Below are 18,158 nucleotides of genomic sequence, written 5' to 3' on the forward strand. Positions count from 1 at the left end.
GAAAAACACATAAAGTAGAACTAAACAATAATAAAAACAGTAATGTTCATTAAATTCCCCCCTTAGTGAAACAGCATATAAACGTTTTTAATAATCTTATTTATTAGAGAAAATATAACATGTTAATACTTTACATACATGCATGTTAGTTTACTACCTTCCATTTGTTTGCAATCATTTTGCCGTGTGGGGTGCACATACAAGTGAAGTATCCAAAAAAAAAACACGAAATTTCCTAGTGACCTAGTGCATTACTAGGCTGTTTTATGATGCTCAGACATGTGAATGCATGTTGACTTGTAGTTTATAACAGGGACATGTACCCCGGGAGACAATTGTGTACTCAAGGAAAAATGGGCGGGTGCTGGTCAGTAAAATAAAACAAAAAGAGGCGCCTCCAAGTGTAGGAGTATGGCACAATTTAATGACTTAAGGCGAAGGATGAGCTCCGGCACTTTCGCAAAGCCCACCTGCAGAGCCCGCCAGGAAGTCGGCACTGCGCTGCGCTAATCATAGGCAGGGAGACATTTCCCGATCTCTGCAGCCTTGTATTGGGAAATGTCTCACTGCCTGTGTTTAGCACAGCGCAGTGCCGAATTCCTGGTGGGCTCTGCAAACACGCCGGAGCTCAACTCTACTTAAGACAAATGGCAAAATTAACCCATACTCCTACACTTAGAGGCTCCTCTTCTTTTTGTTTTCTTCTGCTGTTTCTACTCCCACTAGGCGCCTGCGCTTAGTGAATGGAATTTTAGTGTTTTAAACCATTTGTTTGTTACATGGACTATTCATTGGAGCTTGATTAACCTCGTTATTCACACCTTACCTATAGGTATATCGCTATAGAATATTGGTTGTGCGCCCTTAATTTGTGTTTGGTCAGTAAGTAAAAGTTCTAGTCACAAAAACAAAAATAAAATAAAAATATTAACTTGCCTGTAAATTCCATATCTTGAAGTACAGTACAGGACAACGGCTGGATATTCATGGAGACAGAGTTATAAGCTGGACACTGTCAAAGCTTTTGGGTATGCCCCAAAACTCTGCCCCCTTTTTGTGATTTTTTTTAGCAAGAAAGCAATGCAGAGTAATACAGAACAGATGGGAGGGTGGCCCATGTCCCAGTACACCAAGAAATGGGATTCTCAGGCAAGTCAAAATTTCTTTCACCTTAATTGTACAGCAGAGCAGTGTTTTTTAACTGTTTTCCAGTCAGGGCTCTCCTAAAAAGTATTTTTAGTCTCGAGGCACCCCAGTCTAAGGCTTTATTCACATTGCTGTGTGTTGGGGAACAAAAGTAAAATTGCGCGCGTTCCCGACATGCAGACTTACTGGTACTTGTACGCTTTGGTAAGCAAGGTACATTTTCAGTTCGACACAATTTTCGGTGGGTAGGACAGCCCACTGAAATTAATAGGCTGCCCTACACTCGGCCAGAGAAAAGTGAACAAAGGGACGGTAAAAGCCACATGGTTGAGCTGTTTTTATCATCCCCAACTGCTCCCCCTTTAGCTGCAGGAGCAGCAGCCAAGGTCATACACATGCTGTGGCCGTGGCAGGAAGTATACTCCCAGGTGAATAGGGCTGCACTGCAAGCACCCTGCAACAGCGATCATTACACACCGCGTCGGCTGCATTTAGGGCGTTAAAACAGGGGCTGAGAAGGAGACATACATCAACTCTGCACCACCTTGCAAACGCCTATGAAAAGTGATCTGAGTATGGATCGCTTTTCAGAGGAGCCGAAGTCCTTACAACCATTATGACAGCATTATGCACAGCAGCCAAACCGTAAGGGGGCAGTGTGAAAGCCATATAATAAATGAGAGACAGTGCTATAGTAGTTACAGAACCACCAATTCAAAGAAGTACAAGTACACAAACCACAGGATGGGCTGTGGGTGTCTTAAAGTAGTACAGTGCCACATCCTAACTGTAGTAGGAAAAATTGATGTTGGAGGAAAACAAAACTGGACTTTATAGGCACTAATCGTTGAAACAAAAATATATTTTATTGATGCAAATAAAATATATTTTTGTTTCAACGATTAGTGCCTATAAAGTCCAGTTTTGTTTTCCTCCAACATAAACAGAACCACCAATACCACATAAGTAAACATATGAAATAACTAATGAAAACCACATATGAAAAAACATATATGCATTACATTTAATATTTAACAATTTAAATGCAAAGTCCAAGTGGTAAAAACATCATTACTGCATTAACGTTCAAAGCTTGATTGAGGTAAATTACCACCATCAAAAAAACACTATAGCCTTGTACCTCCAGAGCTCACAGGAGCTCATGTGTAGCCACTGACAAGCCTTCTCCCTCTTTCTCTTCTCTCACACACGCACATGGCCTCCACAGCTGCACAGACAGAACAGGCAATCAGCTTATCCCAGAAAGCACCAGAGCAGCAACCCAGAAAGTTGTGCGGGTGCCCAATCTGCCCCTAGCAACCAATGACATCACTGGATGTCAGGACACGGGCGGGCGGCCCGCACACACACAATGTCAATGTAGCTGCTTCATACAAGCAGACCGGCACACAGTACCTGTATATGAGTGCATGTAGGCTGCGAGTGCCCGTGTATTGTTGAGTAGTAGTGTCAGGAAGCTAATTGTTAGTTAATTTGGACAGGGTATAATCTCCAATACTCATTAAATTAGTAGGTACGATGCCCAGGGGGTGTACATCTCGCGGCATGTATATGTTGCTTGATCACCTAACTGAGGGCGAATACTGCTGTGCAAAATGTAAGCACATTGTTTCCCTGGAAGCCCAGGTCCTGAATCTAGTTGAGCAACTGTCAGCACTGAGAAGACCCTCCATACCAAAGGAGAGCCGGGAATGCAAGTGTGGCAGGAACCAGCACAGAGGCGGGTGGAGACAAAGAGGTGCAGGCACTTGAAAAGAGTAGATGGGCGACAGTCAGGAAGGATAGAGGAGAAATTGCAAGGGAGGCCAACCCTGGGCTGGAACATCACAATAAGGACACTCCATTGAGTAACATTGGTGAAACCAGTCAGGGACCAGCACTGCTGGAGCTGAGGGACTCTCCAGTGGGAGTGGGAGGGAAGCGAAGGGAAAGGAAAGAGATTCTGGTGGTAGGGGACTCAATTCTTAGAAGGACAGAGAGGGCAACCTGTAACAAAGACCTGAAGCGCCAAACTGTATGCCGTCTACCAGGAGCTCTGGTGGACCGATTACTGGAAGGGCTGGGGAAGACCCGGCGTCATGGTGCACATAGGCACCAATGACAAAGTCAGAGGCAGATGGAGCGTCCTAAAAAACGATTTTAGGGACTTAAAGCGGAGTTCCACCCTATTTTACAACTTTGAACCATCCCTTTTAATACTGCCCCCTTAAATAGATTTGGCATGTTTTTTTTGTTTTTTTTTAAAAACTCACTGTGCTCTGCCGATAAGTTTATTTCTCCCGCCGCGGCGGATTCAGCGCTGCTATGCCTCCTGGGGAGATGCTTGTTATCGAGCCCAGGAGGCAGAAGTATCGCGGGACTTCAGCCGCAGTAAAAAAAAAACTCGAGCGGGCGGGCGGAGGCTGAGACATGGTTTACAGCCCCGCCCACCGCACTAATAATGTATTCGGCGGGCGGGACGAATGTTGGTGTCGGCAGATAGAGCAGAGCGGGCGGAGACAACGTTAACATCCCCGCCCACCGCAGCACTAATTATGTACTCGGCGGGGGGGGGGGGGGGGGACAGTGTTGGGAGATGGAGCAGAGCGGAGCGGGCGGGCGGAGGCGGAGACATGGTTAACAGCCCCGCCCACCGCAATAGTTATGTACTCGGCGGAGGGGGGGGGGGAGAACGACGACGAGGGGTGTAGTGTGTGTGAGAAAGCACCCAGCTAACACAGCCACTGTGCTATGAAACGGCTGCCTCACTGTGCCATGAAACTCTGTCTCACTTGGGCCATCAAATGCAACCACTGTGCCAAACGCTGCCTAACTGTGCCCATCAAACGCATCCACTGTGCCAAACGCTGCCTAACTGTGCCCATCAAACGCATCCACTGTGCCAAACGCTGCCTAACTGTGCCCATCAAACGCATCCACTGTGCCAAACGCTGCCTAACTGTGCCCATCAAACGCATCCACTGCCTAACTGTGCCCATCAAACGCATCCACTGTGCCAAACGCTGCCTAACTGTGCCCATCAAACACATCCACTGTGCCCAACGCTGTTTCACTGTGCCCGTAAAGCGCATCCATGTGCTGGGGGTGATGCGATTTGGTGGGAGCGTTGCAATGTGCTGGGGGCTATGCGATTTGGCGGGGGGCAATGCCCTGTGTTGGGTTGATGCAATGTGCTGAAGCGATGTGACTTGGCGAGGGTCGATGCAATGTGCTGGGGTGATGCGATTTGGTGGGGGGGTGATGCAATGTGCTGGGGCGATGTGATGGCAGGCGATGCTATGTTCTGGTGCGATGTTATGCAATTTGGTGGGGGGCGCGGTGATTTGATGGGGGGGTATTGCAATGTGCTGGTGCGATGGGGGCTATGTGATTTGGCGGGGGGCAATGCCCTGTGTTGGGTTGATGCAATGTGCTGGGGCGATGCGACTTGGCGAGGGGCGATGCGATTTGGTGGTGGGCGATGCTGTGTGCTGGTGCGATGTTATGCAATTTGTTGGAGGGCGATGCGATTTGGGGGGGGGGGGGCAATGTTATTTGGTGGGGGGGAAATGCAATGTGCTGGTGCGATGTGATGCAATTTGGCAGGGGGCAATGAGATGTGCTGGGGCCGATGCGGTGTGCTGTGGCCGATGCAGGGTGCCGGGGCCGATGTAGTGTGCTGTGCCAGGGCCGATGCAGGTTGCTGTGTCGGGGGCCGATGCGGGGTGCCGGAGCCGATGCGGGGGGCTGATGTGTGGTGCTGTGTCGGGGGCCGATGCGGGGTGCCGGAGCCGATGCGGGGTGTCTGAGCCGATGCGGGGTGCCTGAGCCGATGCGGGGGGTCGATGCGGGGTGCGATGCGGGGTGCTGTGTCAGGGGCCGATGCGGGGTGACGGGGCCGATGTGGGGTGCCGGGGCCGATGCAGCACAGGGATGGTGGGAACCCCTCATAATGAGCACAGCTGGTGTACAGACCCGGTTACTCAGTGCAGGGATGGTGGGAACCCCTCATGAATATGTACTGTATGTTATCTACAGGGCTAAATAAAATCCAAATTTTATTTTAAAAACTCGTAAATCCTATTCAATTATTCTGCTGTACTTGGGCATAAATCTTATATCCGAAAATTCTTGTACAAGTACTCATATATAAACTTGGTATGTGCAAAAATATAAACAACAGGTCCTATATAATAATATCTTATGCTTGTGTAATTCCTGTCCATAAATCTTGTGTCCTAAACTTTTTCCATTTATATTACTCATATGTAAACCTAATATGTACAAAAATGTAACTAGAAAGTGCGACTGTAGCATAAATTGTGCAAAATACTGCAAAAAGCAGCATGACCAGGTGAAAATAGTCAAAAAAGTGTCTAGTTAACTTTTTTTTTGCCAGAATGGCCTATAAGTCTCACTTCGATGTCTTAAATCTTCCAGCAATATAAGGGGTTAATATAATTAAGTCCCATATAGTGTTCACTCTTCACTCCATTTCAATCCACATGGTATCTCTTCCAGCCATCTGTTCAGAAAACAAACTAGAATGTAGCGCCATTAGCGCTTTTTTCTATATGACTCCAGGAAACAGACCCCATTTGAGCATTCCATGTACATATAATTAGGAATCCATAGCGTAAAGAAGTGAATTATTAAATTCACATTAAAAATATTAATCCATCTGGGCCCGTTTAGTGCAATGAAAGTAGCCATTTGTTCTTCTATTCTGCAATACATTAAGGGAATAATCTGCACTGGATGAAAGGCATATATATATATTATATTAATCACAATGCAGTCCAGGGAATTAACAAGGCTAAAGGATCTCTGGTCTTGGCCACAAATAGAGTAAATGTTGTTTACTCTGGAGGTCAGGATGTCCACATCTGGAGTTCCCCATTTCTGGCATAAGAGATCTAAGATGTTGGGATGGGGCCCAGGTGGTAACAGCTAAGAAAATCTGCCTGTCAATTGTCCATTGCAGAAATGTGAACAGCAGAGATTGCTGTACAATGGTTCTCAGCTTGGGAGAGAATCAGGCTTAATTCCTGCTTGATTTCTGAAAACCCCCTTATGGTTCATATAAGCCACTGTTGTAGCTTTGTACAGTTGCACCCTAAAGAAGGGTGTTCCAGTGATGCATAGCTAGTTTTATTTCTATGAGCTCCGGGATATTGATGGGGAGTTTTGGCTTCCATTGGTTTGCGGGAGACTGGAACACTCCCCTCAGCCTCCATCCATTGTTACAGGCCAACAGAATGTTATGCTGAAAAGGCCTCGAGTGGAACTGAGCAAAAGGAACAGTCTCGAATGAGACTGCCATGAGACCTAGGACCCTTACGAAGATTTACATAGATGGGTGAACTTATACTTTAAGATAAAAAAAAAAAGCCATCTATCATTACAAGTTACACCCTGGATATTGGTGTAAGAGGTTATGAACAGATCTCCTTCCCCCGCTAGTTGTCAAACTTTAAAACAAAACATGGTCGTGTGTGGCTCCGTCTGCCCCACCACAGTGCTCTGTGAATGAAAAACTACAAGGTCCAGCAGCCTTTGCAACTGTAGGCTTGTAATTTTCCATGGACTATCACAGTGCTGTGTGAAGCCAATACACCGACAGATCTGCTGGAGACCTGCATGGCACCAGCGATGTGCTGATCATTGGTGCAATGCTTTACAGGCTTCTGCAACAAAAAAATAACCTGAAAAAAAATGTGCATTTATTATTTTTTGTCAAAAGGTGAAATTATCCTTTAGGCTCCAAGGGATCTTTGAGAGGCAAGTTTGTTTGCAAGAGGAAAACCTTTACCTGGGTCCTGTCTAGAATGAGGCCCAAGTATTCTAAAAAAGGTGAAGGATGGAGAACAGACTTTTGAAGGTTAATTACCCAGGCGAAGACCTGGAGCATCTGCCTAGTCATTTGGATGTTTGCAGGTAACTTTAAATGGGGATACAAGGTGATGGATTCTTCAAGTGGTTGTCTAAGTACCCTATGACCTGAAAAGTTCTTAGGTCAAGCACCTCTGAATACTCTGGGGGCATAGAATAGGCCAAATGGCAGTGCAACAAATTGTTGAAAATGCTTGTTTCCTATTGCAAAATGCAGAAAACGCTGATGAGGTGGGTAAACGGGAACGTGCAGATACGCCTCTTGAATAAATACAGATTATTAAATTATTAGAATACAGATATTCTCAAAGGAGTCATTACCAACCTTCTGATTTTATGTGAAACTATGGATCCTGCAGGTGCTTGCTTAGGGATTTTAGATCCAGAATAGGAGGTATATCCCCACAGGATCAGGACAAGACAAAGTTTAAGAAAAGTCTGCAAATCTGACTTTCATTCGGCAGATTTTGGATGGTTTGAGAGAAGAAACTGGTGAAGGGATAGGGTTTGAAATAATTTTGTACCCTTTGGAAACCACCAAATGTATCCCTCTGTGTCTCAGACAACCCAGACCAATAGGTTCAAACTGCAACAGATGTCTCTTCACTCTTCACTGTGGAGAAGGAGTTGGTGAGCTTGGTGGACTTAGTGCTCCAAGTCTTGCACTCAAAAGGAAGAGCTAAATTTTGGCTGTAAAGGTGAAGCCTGGAGAGCGCGACAAAGTGCTCTTCGTTTAAAGAAAGTAAACGCCACCTAAGAGGGAGGTTTTGGAGCCTTTCATCGTGGGAGAACTGCCTTTCCTCCTGTGACCTCCTTAATTAACATGTCAAGTGCATCACTAAAGAGATGTCCAAAATCAGAGGGCATATGAGCAAGACATCTATTAGACCCCTGTCACCGAATTGTTCTGATCAGGTCAGTCAGTCAGTTTTTCAGGCTGAGATGATCGGACGGGTCCTTTCCCCATTATGGACTGACTGATGTAAACCGACTTGTGTTTGTTTACACCTGCCTAGCTGGACATGGACCTGTCATCAACCTGCTCTGCTCAGCAGGGGATCAGTGGACAGATGGCTTGCTAATCAAAACAGTCTGCCCCATGTTAAAAGGAGCCTTGCAGGCTGATTCAGCGGTCTACAATTTTTGCCACACGATTCTGCATATCTGGACATTAATGAGGGCCACTTTTAAAATTTAATTTGCACCATGAATTGTTCTAGGACACTGAACTATCTCGGAATACAGGATCCCATTTATTGCTTCAAGCAGCTTGACAAATGGAGATAGTATCAATAGATGGTTACAGAGCTGAGCCTGCTAGAGAAAAGAGTTTTGAAGAACATCTCAAATCTGCAAAACCCTTAACTGAAGGAACATTTTCTAAAGGCACAGTAACATTTTAAGACAGACAGCAGAGTCCACTACAGGAACAGTCCACATTTTAGACCCCAATCACACCTGAGCGTTTTGTAGCTTGAAGCCTGAAGCTACAAAACGCTGAAGGGGAAAAAATCTATTATTCTCTATGGAGATGGTTCACATCTCCACTCCAAAACGCCTGAAGCCAGAAGCTCTAAAACACCTGAAGCTCAAACACGTTCTGGGACTTTTTTTTTTTTTGCAGATTTGGGCGTTTTTCTGCTTTTTACATTGGTGACCTTTTGACCTGTACAAAATCACGGCAAAAAGGCAGCAAAAATACGCCGCAAAAATTGTGGTAAAATTGCCCGACTTTCTGCCTGAAAACGCTATGCTCAGGTGTGAATGGGGCCTTACTGAATTCATTTTCCACTGGATAGAGCTCAGCAGTGATTTTTAGAGAAATGAAAGTCTTTTTAGACATACTCCTATTCTATTTGTTCATGATGCAATATATCTTTTTAGACATAGCAGGTCTCTTAGTACCCAATTTGTATGGAATTAGGCAGGCCCTTGTACTACATAGTTGAAGGTAAATCTAAAGGAAATTGAATAAGAAAATTATATTATGTATTGCCAGCTTTACTATGCCAAGGTTTTTTGCACACAGTATAGGCGAGAAAGTATTTTGGTGAAGCCAGGGTATCAGATTTATAGGAGCCTGGGAGTGAAAAATCTTTTATAACATCATCCATTACCAACTCCAAGTGGTCCTTTTCAGTCTCCTATTTCTACTGCTTCTAGAGCATGTCGATTCACTTTCAACTCAGGTATAGAAGGTTGAGATGGGGAAGCAGCTGCAATGGTTTTTGAAAGTCTCACACAGTTGCAGAGAAATCTCTCTTGGTAGATAGACCAGTCACTTAGGGCCAGATCCACAGCCAGCCGGTGTAACTTAAATATTCGGATTTAAGTTACACCGCCGGAAAATTTCTACCTAAGTGCCCGATCCACAAAGCACTTACCTAGAAATTTTCGGCTGTGAAACTTAAATCCGGCCGGCGCAAGGCGTTTCTAATCTAATGGGGCGAGTCCCATTTAAATTAGGCGCGCTCCCGCGCCGGCCATACTGCGCATGCTCACGACGTCATTTTCCCGACGTGCTTTGCACGGTTTTACTTTGCGCCGGGTTTTGAGAATCGCGACGGGTGTAAAAAAAAAAAAAAAATACGAGTTGCGGCGGGAAAAAAAAAATTGGAAAAAAAAAAAAAAAAAAGAAGACAGCGACGCGGGATAGAAGGGTCTACTTTTACAAGGCCTAAACAGTTTAGTCCTTGTAAAAGCAGCCCTAATATTGCGACGGCAAACACTTACGGAGAAAAAACGAAGCGTAAAAGCTTTGTGGATCTCCGTAAGTGCTAATTTGCATACCCGAAGCGGCATTTCGACGAGAAATGCCCCCAGCGGCGGCTGCGGTACTGCATCCTAAGATCCGACAGTGTAAGTCCCTTACACATGTCGGATCTTCTCCCTATCTATGTGAAACTGATTCTGTGGATCAGTTCCATAGATAGAAACAGGGATACGACGGCGTATCAGTAGATACGCCGGCGTATCCCTTTTGAGGATCTGGCCCTTAATGCCTGAATTACAGCTAAAATCAGGTGCAGAGACCAGTGTTAAAATAGAGTCCTCCTCTGGTGCAAGGGAAGAATGGTCACTTTGAGCCTTTTGCAAATCCTTAAAACAGCAAAGGTTTGCCTGAATTTTTGCCACAGTATCCTTGCGCCTGGTTTCTCTTGTTGACATCCCTTAGGCTGTCATTGTGTGCGGTACTCATGGGGAAGCATCTCTGGAGAAGGACACATAGCAACCTAGGTGTTGACTGTCTTGTAGTGAACTCCTCATGGCAAAAGGGAAGACGTGTTTGAGTATTTTATAGGGGCTGGGTGGAAATTGTTGTAAAAATCTACATGATACCAAGCTTTGAATCGTGATTTTTTGTTTTTAACACCGTTTGTTTTGTTTCTGTGATCTGACTTCCTGTTAGAGGGCGACTACGTCTGTACTCCATGATCTCACTTGTGTGTGTGAATGTAGCCAGGAATGTTGACATTGATTTGTATAGGCTTCCTACCCACAACTGAATGCAAACATCTGGCTGTACCTGCAGCTTTTTTTTTTTTTTTTAAATAACCTTTCCTCTGGTTTGAAGTCGGATTGTGAAAAAGTAAACCAAATTTCTTGCTCATACATCATGGGACATAGAGCCTTAATTACTTAATGGGTTATGTAGTAATCACAGGTGATTGGACACTGGCAAACCCAATTCGAATTGAGTTCCTCCCCTATATAACCCCTCCCAAATAGAGAGTACCTCAGTTGTTTCCCCCTCCCCCCAGTTTCTGAGGTGATTGGTCACGTTGAACATGTGCCAAGAAGAAAAAAGCTCTTTTCATGGTTTTCTGCGGAGGCCTAGGAGCTATAATCGGATCCATGCCTCGGGCCGATATCAAAAGCCTAAGATGGGTGGCACCCTGGCCTTGTGTAAAGAAGAAACAAGTTTTGCCTGTAATGTCTCTCTGCGGAGGTCTGGGTTCTGGGATCCAGGCTTTGGTGTACTAATACAACTGTGGCACGAAAAGTTACTGGCAGAATCTTCTACATGTCCAGGGATGAGGTTCCTCTAAGTGGGAACCCATGGTTGGCACATTACGCACTGTGATGGGCGAAGGCTGGATCTGCTATTTCAGTAGCTTTCCAAATTTCCACTAAAATACGTAAACATATTGGATTCTAGGAAACTTACAACATAAACAAAACAATTCCATTAAGTAAAAAGTCTTGCACAACATATGTTTTAGTTTTGCATGGTTTAGTACTATGAGGTAAGAGACAAGCTGTGCCTTACAAAGAAATTAAAAAAACAAACATACGCCTTTTAAAATGCTGAAGTAACCTGACACTTTTTTAATCGGTTGAAGGAACTGCAATTGACAGCTTGTACTTTCCCAAGAAACATTACCTCATCCAGGGAAAAAAACAAAAATAATCAGTGAAACGTTTTTTTAACCACAAGCTGCCCAAGCCAATTCTGTCAACAATCAGCATGCGTCGTGCAACGCTGTACACAAATTTCCCCCCACAAATAGAGCTTTCTTTTGGTAGTATTTGACCACCTCTGTTATTTTTGGGGCTACATATTTTTGGAAAAAAAATCCCAATAATAGCATTTACAAAATATGAGATATTTTTATGGTATTTTTATTTATTTTATTTTGTTACTAGTAATGGCGGCGATCAGTGATTTTTAGCAGGACTGTGACATACAAATCGGACACCCGACACTTTTTTGGGAACCAGTGACATTATTACAGTGATCCGTGCTAAAAAATAGGATTTTTGTACTGACCATAAAATCCTTTTCTCCAAGTTCATGGATGGACACAGCCTTAATCTTGAAAAAGTGGGTATTATTCAGGAGTGACTAGGCAGAAACTTATAGAAAGTGTTAAACACATCACACACCATACAGTACCACCCAGGGGAGGTCCCTCTGGGTATAACCCTTCTCTCTGCATCTCGCAGATCAGTTCATCAAAAAGCAGTACAAACATAAAAAAGGAGGGGGTGGGTGCTGTGTCCGTCCATGAACTCGGAGAAAAGGATTTTACGGTGAGTACAAAAATCCAATTTTCTCTTTAGTTCATGGACGGACACAGCCTTAATCTTGACAAAGTGGGACGTCTCAAAGCAGTGTCAAAAACGAGGGGTGGGAACAGCATAAAAATAACCTCACCCCAAAACACAAACAGAGCTCCTCAACTGAGGAGTTGCAACTCTAAACAGCCGTCTGCAAAACTTTGCAGCCGAAAGAAGCATTCGAAGATACACTCAATTTTATAAGGTTGATGTGAGTGCAAGTGTGAACGGACGACCAGGTCGCCGCCTTACACACCTGGGAAACAGACGCTTGATGTCGGAAAGCCCAAGATGCACCTATTGCCCCGGTCGAATTCGCCATGATAGCAAAGGGTGGTGCCCAACCCCTTATGCCGCAAGCCTGAATCACGATCTGTCGGATCCACCTAGAGATGGTGGCCAACAAGACTGCGAGTCTCTTCTTAGGACCAGCCACCGACAAAGTGAGTCTGACCTCCGTTACAGAGCAGTAGCAAACGAGTATACTCTCAGAGCTCGGACAACGTCCAAGGAATGCAACGCCGCCGCCTTAGGATGCGACAGACAAGGACACAAGGATGGAAGTACAATGTCCTTTTTGGATGGAAGGCCAAAACAACCTTAGGAAGAAAATAAGGCTGTGGACGCAGCACCACCTTATCCTTGTGGAAGTTTAGATAGGACGCCTTGCATGACAAGGCTGACAGCTCAGAAACCCGTCTAACTGATGCAACAGCCTCAGTTAATGTTTTCAAACCGTGGTTTCTGAAGCACCGAGAGGACCAGGTTCAGGTCCCACGGAGGTAGTGCAGAATGGACCGGAGGGGCCACATACAGAACCCCCTGCACAAATGTACTCACTATGGAGTGAGCGGCCAGGGGTCATTGAAATGACAGTCAGGGCAGAAATCTGCCCCTTGATGGTACTTAAGGCAAACTTTTGGTCCACCCCCCGCTGTAAGAACAGTAGGACTCTGGAAACCGAAATAAGTATTCAAATTCCACCTAATTTCCTCACAAATGGATATGTAGGCCTTCCAAGTGCGATGGTAAATCTTCCTAGAGGATAGCTTCCGAGCCCTCCTCATGGTAGAAATCACTGAATCCGACTGGCCCCGGTCTCTTAGCACCTGGCTTTCAATAGCCATGCCGTCAAAGCCAGCGACTGTAAAGCAGGATGAAGTAGGAGACCTTGCGACAGCAAGTCCTCTCTCAGCGGCAGACGCCAAGGGACGTCTGCTACTAGACGCACTAGGTCGGCGTACCAAGGACGCCAAGGCCAATCCGGAGCAATTAGAATCATTGGGATCCCCTCTGCCTCCACTCTGCAAAGCAGATGAGGAAGGAGCTTCAGAGGAGGGAAGGCATAGATTAGCCGGCACTGACTCCACGGTGCCACCAACGCATCTGTCGCGTCTGCCCATGGGTCTCTTGACCTGGCCACAAACCTCAATACCTTCCGATTGAGTCGAGATGCCAGGAGATCTACGTCTGGCGTGCCTCATCTTTGGCAAAGGAGCTGAAACACCTCCGGGTGCAGAGACCGGGTGCAGAGACCATTCTCCATGGTCCAGCATCTGGCGACTCAGGTAGTCCGCCTGACAGTTTTCCACGGCCGGAGTGTATATGGCCGACTGGGCCGGTATGCTCCTTTCTGCCCACCTCAGGATGTGGGCGACCTTCTTGTTCCTCCTTGATGGTTGACAAACGCCACCGTGGCGTTGTCCGACTGGATTCTGATTGGACGCCCCTGTAGCCTCTGAGACCATGTGGAGAGGCACAGCCTGATTGCCCGGAGTTCCAGGACATTGATCGGTAAGTGGGATTCCACCGGAGTTCAGTGACCCAGGGCCGACTGGACCCCCCAGACTCCCCCCCCCCCCCCCAACCAGTAAGGCTGGCATCCGTTGTGACCACCATCCAGTGAAAAGGAAGGAACGACTTCCCGGACAGAAGAGCCGGTGATGTCAGCCACCAAACCAGGGAGGTCCTGACTATGTGGCTCACCCGGATTTGACAATCCCATGTGGACAGAATTTCCTTCTGCAACACTCGAGTGTGAAATTGAGCATACGGTACTGCCTCGAAGGAGGCTACCATGAGACCCAGGACTCGCATTCAAAAGCGGAGTGACAAGCATCTTTGGGATATGAACTGCCGCACTGCAGCCCCAAGAGTCTGCAACCTTTTCACAGGGAGAAAAACTTTTGCCTCTGAGGAGTCCAAAATCAACCCCAGATACACTAGGCGTTGAGTCGGCACCAATACTGACTTCTGAGAGTTCAGCACCCAACCAAAATCTCGGAGGGTCTGACAGGTTATAGACACGCTTACCTCCAATTCTGAGCTTGAAGTGGCCCTCAGAAAATAGTACAAGTAGCCCATGATAGCGACAGGTTTGAGTAAAACCCCTAAAATCGTTCCTGTACAGGGACAGGAATGATTACCCCGCATACCAGCAGATCCTGTAATGTGCCAAACAGGGCTGTCCGACGGGTCGGCTGAGGCTGGAGGGAAAAAATCTGTTTGGTGGGCAAGAGAGAAGCTATCTTGTACCCTGAGGAAACTACTTCTCAAACACACCGGTCCACCCTGTCGTAAATTTGCGAAGACGTCCCCCCACCCGAGAGATGGGTGGGGCAAACCTTCATGTGGACGTGGATTTGTTCGCAGGCTTGTTGGGCTTGCAAAAGCAGGGACCCTTCTGTCCCTTAGCAAGTGCTTTATTGGCCTGGAATCGTTTACTGGCCGCGCTGGGAGGACAAAAAAACGATTGTGCGAGGTGAATGAGGGCCCTTGCCTACGGCGTGGCTCCTTACCCTTTTTGAAATGTGGGAGCAGCGTACTCTTACCCCCTGTGGCATCTTTAATAATGTCATCCAGGGATGCTCCAAAAAGTCTGTCGCCCTTAAAGGGCAAATCCATCAGGGCCTTATTGGAAGATTGTTCCGCAGACCAACACTTTAGCCAGAGCAGATGGCGTAACACCACTGCATAGCTCGAGGAATAGTGTCCAAGGCAGATTCGCAGACAAATATTAGGTCCTGCACCAACTGGTCGGCTAGCGCTACCTCGTCCGAGGGAGCCTGATGTGCCTTCAACCCATTGTGCAGCATCTTTGCCCATTCAGTGAATGTCTGAGACACCAGGGCCCCAACTATCGTTGGGCGCACAGCCAAGCCCACCACCGTGTATAGGTTGCGGGAGATCGCCTCAGCCTTCTTGTCCGAAGGGCCCTTGAAAGCAGGAGCCCCTTCCACCGGAATCGTGGTTACCTTGTTTAGTCTGGACACAGGAGGGTCCACTATCAGGAAACGATCCTCAAGAGGGTAACGCACCGCCAAATTTTTAGGGACAGAAAAAAATCTTCTGTGGTCTGTTCCATTCCTTGTATAAAAGTTTGTCTAGATAAGGCTCACAAAGAAACACCTTAGCAGTGCGGGTTGGCTTACGGAACCCAAAAGGGACTGAAGTCTCTGTTGCTTCCGCAGACTCCTCTATTTTTAGAGTATCTCGCACTGCGGTGAGAAGATCACCGACCAGAGCCTTTTCACGTGCTGACCCGAATCCGGAGTCATCCTCACTGTCCGGCCGGTCCTCAGATACATCAGAGCCACGGTCATGAGCTGTAGCTGGACCCGGCTCTGCATCAGAGTTGTCCCCAGAAGATGGCGGGGGGCGGTTTTACCCCCAGTGTTCCTATGCGCCGCTTCCACCTTGGCAACAAAAGCATCAAGGATTGCCGACATACATCGGGTGCAGGGGCATCAATTGCTAGCCCAGGTGTTTCAGGGGTAAAGGCGTCTGCTTCTGACGCCATGCTGACCCACGCGCCTGACACCCACAGGGACTCCAAGGCAAGGTACAACAACCCACCCTCCTAGCTGCGAGAGAGACGAGGGGTTCCCCCCCAGAGGACTCACCACCCTTGGAACAGTATAGTATGGCTGCCGCTTCCTGCTTAAGCTGCTTCCTTGTCAGCTGTCTGTGTCAGTCTGACCGCTGCGTGTGTCTGCAAGCTTGTGCCATTTAAATGATATGATCCGGCGTGGACCACAAGAAAATGGCTGCTGAGCGGCAGATAGAGGCCAAACGCCGCAGGCCACAAGAACATGGCCGCCGAGCGGCAGCTAGAGGCAAAAACAGTGTGGATCACAGGCAAAATGGCCACCGATTAGCAGATAGAGGCCAAACACAGTGTAGAACACAGACAAAATGGCTGCCGACAGCATGGAGGGAAACACACAGGTAAGGATGAGCTCTGGCGTGTTCGCATAGAACACGTGCAGAGCCCGCCAGGAAGTGTGCACGGCGCTGCGCTAATAACAGCCAGGGAGACATTTCACGATCCCTGCAGCCGAGCATCAGGACAATGTCTCCCTGGCTGTGATTAGCGCAGCGCCGTGCACACTTCCTGGCGGGCTCTGCACGTGTTCTATGCGAACACGCCAGAGCTCATCCTTACACACAGGTAAGCAAACTTTTAATGGCAGCTTATAGCATTTGTAAGCGGACGTACAGCGCAGTTCCCTCACAGGTGAAGCCCCCCAGGTGAACCCCCGACCCCAGCAGTCAGCCTAGCTCGGAGAGCCCAGGGAGGAGGGAAGGGAGGGAGAAAAGGAAGGATGAGACCCCCTACTCGACCTCCCTGGGAATGTCCAGTTATGTCCTCCTGCCGAAGCAGGGGATTACTACTTACTGTTCCTGCGTGGATTCAGCTGGAAGCATCCCAGACAGACCATCTTCCGCATGGTTACGGAGGTGACTGTCGGCCCGGCCTCTGCGACTCGGCCCTATAGACTAGTCATATGCTAGCCCTGGAGCGTGTAGCTCACGAGCCACCCGTAGAGCGACGGGCATGTCGTGGACGACCCAGCGCATAGCTACAGTCCGCAAACGCTCGATGGCCGAAACTGGGGAGACTACAAGGATCTGGGATCCAGCCTCTCACCCAGTCGGTGGTTGATCGTAGATCACAGGAACAATCAAACTGTTTTTAATTTGGAATAGATCTCCAGATCTATGGGCCCGAAGGGAGCCATGTCTTCTGCTTAGCTAGGAAGAAAAAACTGATCTGTGAGATGCAGAGAGAGGTACTGTATGGTGTGTGATGTGTTTAACACTTTCTATAAGTTTCTGCCTAGTCACTCCTGAATGAAGGCCAATACCCACTTTGTCAAGATTAAGGCTGTGTCCGTCCATGAACAAAAGAGAAATATGCACCATTATTGTACTAATGACACTGGCAGGGAAGGGGCAACCAAAGGGTTAACTGTGTCTCTAGGAGGTTCTTGCTAACTGTGTGGGTAGATGGGCTGACTGGGTGAACACAGAGATCCTCCAGCTTAGCAGAAACAAAAGATCTCCGTGTTCCCCCGTCAGAATGGCGATCTGCCTTGTTTACATAGGAAAATCACCGTTCTGCCTCTCTATGAAACAATCGCAGGTAGCCCGCGGACATCGGGTCTTACGGACCCGCTGATTGGCTCTCCCTCTGTCCAGTGGGCGTGCATGGTGCGATTGCTGCTTACATGTGCTTTTTGGACAGCCACGTGCGTTCACCTTTGCGCATGAGCACGGGGGGGATTTAAAAAAATAAAATAATTTTTTATTTATTTTGACACTGTACTTTTAATTTTTTTTTATCACTTTTATTGCCATCACAAGGGATGAATAACATATCTGCTGCTTCACAAGCCAGCAATTGCTTGTAAACAAACTAAAACCAAAGTGACAAAATCCTCGTCACTTCCGGTTTCTGGCATCACACGGTGGGAGGAACATCAGCTTCTTTCACGGTGTCTGGGGGAGCCGATGTTCCCGTTTGCACCCTTACTGAACTCCTCGATCGGACAGTAGAACCCAGGAGAAGATGGCAGCGGGAGGGGGGTGGGACACTAAATCCAGAATAATCCAGCAGCTGGCAGAAAAAAAAAAATGATACCGGGATCATGCTTGCGCCCTCAACCATGATCCTGGTTTATTCACTTCTATACGAGGCTGTATACAATCGTTTGGTGGTAGGAAAAATAGAATGGCTCATGGTCAGTTTTATTATATATTTTTAGTTACAGGTTGTG

General features: G+C 47.1%; 1 protein-coding gene across 2 annotated transcripts in view; it reads right to left on the reverse strand.

Moving 5' to 3' along the window:
• LRCH2 (leucine rich repeats and calponin homology domain containing 2) overlaps nucleotides 1-18,158 on the reverse strand; it is a 138,045-nt gene that overhangs the window by 16,980 nt on the left and 102,907 nt on the right. The window lies entirely within an intron of this gene.

This window comes from Rana temporaria, chromosome 9 (genome assembly GCF_905171775.1).
Source record: "Rana temporaria chromosome 9, aRanTem1.1, whole genome shotgun sequence".
Lineage (NCBI taxonomy): Eukaryota > Metazoa > Chordata > Amphibia > Anura > Ranidae > Rana > Rana temporaria.